At 47.1% G+C, this 3,218-nt stretch overlaps 1 non-coding gene across 1 annotated transcript; it reads right to left on the minus strand.

Annotated features, from left to right (window-relative positions):
* Positions 1 to 2,304: 2,304 nt before the first annotated feature.
* Positions 2,305 to 2,375, minus strand: TRNAG-UCC (transfer RNA glycine (anticodon UCC)). The gene has a single exon. It is a non-coding gene; the product is annotated as a tRNA-Gly (tRNA).
* Between the last annotated feature and the right edge of the window lie 843 nt (positions 2,376 to 3,218).

The following is a 3,218-nucleotide window of genomic DNA, read 5'->3' on the forward strand; positions in this document are numbered from 1 at the left end:
ACGGGGCAGTTCTACTCTGTCACATGGGCTTGCTACGAGTCAGAATCCACTTGTCGGTGCATAACAATGACAACCACATCATACTATTATCTGTTTTACTTTTTATTTTAAGTAAAAAACAAGATTATATTAAAGAAAGTAACACACACACATCAAAAAGAAAAAAAAAAAAGCTTGTTGAGAGCAGACACATCTGTAAGCAGAAAGTGGCCCTCGGGTTGACGGTTTGTCGCCCCCAGGGTTGACAGTTTTCGACCTTTACTTTATGCTGGTCTGCATGGTTCGAGGGCATTCTAGAAACACGTGTGATGTTTGTGATTTGCCAAAAAACCTGAAAGCAGTTGCAGAGGGAGGCTCTGTCTGCTGTAGCTGGCGGTCCCCGACCACACGCGGACAGGCTGCCGGAGCTGATGAGCGTCAAGATGGAGAAGCCTCGGCAGAAATGGCAGCCGGCCCGGGGGTCCATCAGTGGGTGCCCGGCAGACCGGTGGTGGCCTGGCTGGGCCGGGAGAGGGGCTGCCAGCTGAGCTTGAGAGCAGGGCTGGGCGACCCCGCTGCCAGCTGCCACCCCAAGGAATGGCCCAGAGGTCAGTGCCAGCTCCGCCTCCTTGGGAACCGTTAAAGCATCTGTGTGAATTCCCTGGGGCTGCTGTAACAAACGGACCATGCACTTAGTGGCTTTAAACGGTTCTGGGGCTCAGAGTCTTAACTGGGTCTCTGTGGGCTAAAATCAAGGTGTTGGCAGGGCTGCTTCCTCCTGGAGGCTCCAGGGGAGAATCCTTTCTTTTTTTTTTTTTTTTTTTTTTTTTTGCTATTACCAGCTTCTAGAGGCCTCTCGCATTCCTTGGCTTGTGGCCCCCTCCTCTATCTTCAAAGCCAGCTGCATAGCATTTGACCTTCAAGCCTCCCTCTTATAAGGATTCTTGTGATTACATGAGCACCCCTAGGTGTTGCAAACAATGATCACGCTTGGCGGCTAACTGAAAGGCTGGAGGTTCAAGTCTATGCAGAGGTGCCTCAGAAGAAAGGCCTGGTGATCTACTTCTGAAAAATCAGCCATTGAAAACGTTATGGAGCACAATTCTACTCTGACACACATGGCGTTGCTGTGAGTCGGGGTTGACTTGATGGCAACTGAGTTGGTTTGTTTTGGTGGTGATAATTTGGAGCCACCCAGATAATCCAGGATAATCTCCCCATTGCAAAATCCTTAATTTAATCACATTTGCAAAATCTTGCTGTGTAACATAACATATTGACAAGTCTCAGGGATGAGAGCAAAGATGTCTTTGGGGGTCCATTATTCTGCCAATGACACTGTCCATCCTATTGTGCCCTCCCCCCCCCATTCAAAATCCTCCCGTGGCTTCCTGTTGCCTTAAAATAAAGTCGGAAGTCCTCACTGCTGAGCACAGGGCTTTGGAGGTCAGGAATGTGACTTCTCTTCCCACCCCACTCCTTTATCTCACTTTAGTCATGCCATCTCCCTGCAGCTTGTCAAACAAACCAAGCTTGTTCCTGCCTCAGGGCCTTTGCACGTGCTAAACCCTCTGCTTGAATGCCCTTTCTGACCTAGATGTTTCTTATTTACTTAGATCTCAAAGGTCAGTCTTCAGAGAAGCTGTCCCAGACCACCTGGGCTAAATCTACCCCATTTCACCTTTACTGGTGATAACTTTGCCCTGGTCTTCTGGCACCTGCCCTGGCCCCTCACAGTCTGTTCCCCCCGCAGCAGCCAGAGGGCGCCCATGAGCACCTGAGTCAGGGCCCGCCCCTCCTCTGCTCACAGCCCTCCAGGGCTCCCACCTCCCTCGGGTAAAAGCCCAAGTCCTCCTCGCCCTCTGCCTGGAATGCTCTTCCCCAGACACCCACCTGGTCCTTTCCTCACTTCCCTCAGATCTCTGCTCAGATGCCACCTCCTCAGTGAGGCCTCCCCCCAAACTCTCCATTTATAGCTTTCACCCTTCTCCAGCTCTGGTGTCCAGTACCCCCTTCCCTGCTTTGTGTTCCAAAGCATTTATTATCCAACGTTGTCATTGTTGTTGGTTGCCACAGAGTTGGCCCTCGACTCGTGGCCTCCTCATGCACGATGGAACGAAATGCTGCCTGGTCCTCTGCCATCCCTGTGATTGGTTGTGGATGAGACCATTGCGATCTACAGGGTTTTCACTGGCTGATTTTCAGAAGTCGATCGCCAGGCCTTTCTCCCTAGTCTGTCTTAGTCTGGAAGCTCTGCTGAAACCTGTTCAGCATCATAGCAACATGCAAGCTTCCACTGACAGATGAGTGGTGGCAGGCCCGAGGTGCATTGGCCGGGAATCGAACCCGGGTCTCCCACGTGGAAGGTGAGAATTCTACCACTGAACCACCACTGCCCCCATTACTACCCAACGTATTATGGAATTACCTAGAGCATGGAACAGCAGTATCTTAAGTGCCTCCCTATGGGGTTTAAATCAGTTCCAACGTTCTAGGGACATAGAAGCGAACATAGAGTGTGAATATGTGTTGGGAGAAGGAACCTGGCTGCTCTGGTGGTGCTATGTGACCCCAACGAATTGGTCAGGTCACATGTGGCATTTTATTAACGGCATTCTTCTTGCCTCCAATGAAAACAAACAAAAAATAATATATTTTTAAATACCTAAAGAATACAAATGTTTCTTTAATACAACATGCTGCTATTTAAATACAGGTTTTACTACATTTAAATATATAATGTGTCCTCCTGCTGGAATGACAGAGACTAGTGGAACCCCCAGACCATTGCCCTAAGACACTCTTTGAACTTACCCCTCTGAAGGTACCCTGGAGGTCATTGTTCAGCCAAATAATAGATTGGAATATAAAATAAATAATATCACCTGTGAGTAACGTGCTCCCTTAAAGAATCAACTATAAGAGACCAAATGTTTATCATTTATCCAAAAGCAAAGATGAGAAGGCAAGGAGGGGAAGGGAAGCTAGATCAACGGAAACAGAACAAACAGAATGGAAATAACAAGAATGCTGAAAATTGTAACAAATGTCAGGGAACAATTTGTATACAAGTCGTTAAATGGGAAACTAATTTGTGTGTAAACTTTCATCTGAAACACAGTAAAATGTTTAAAATATATATAACATACTGTCAAACTGAAGTTAAGTTACTGAAAATGAAAAGTAATAAATCTAGAAATTATGGGAAAAAAAAAAGAATTATCTAGAGTATTTATTGC

The sequence above is a fragment of the Trichechus manatus genome, unplaced genomic scaffold, assembly GCF_000243295.1.
Source record: "Trichechus manatus latirostris isolate Lorelei unplaced genomic scaffold, TriManLat1.0 scaffold00057, whole genome shotgun sequence".
Classification (NCBI taxonomy): domain Eukaryota; kingdom Metazoa; phylum Chordata; class Mammalia; order Sirenia; family Trichechidae; genus Trichechus; species Trichechus manatus.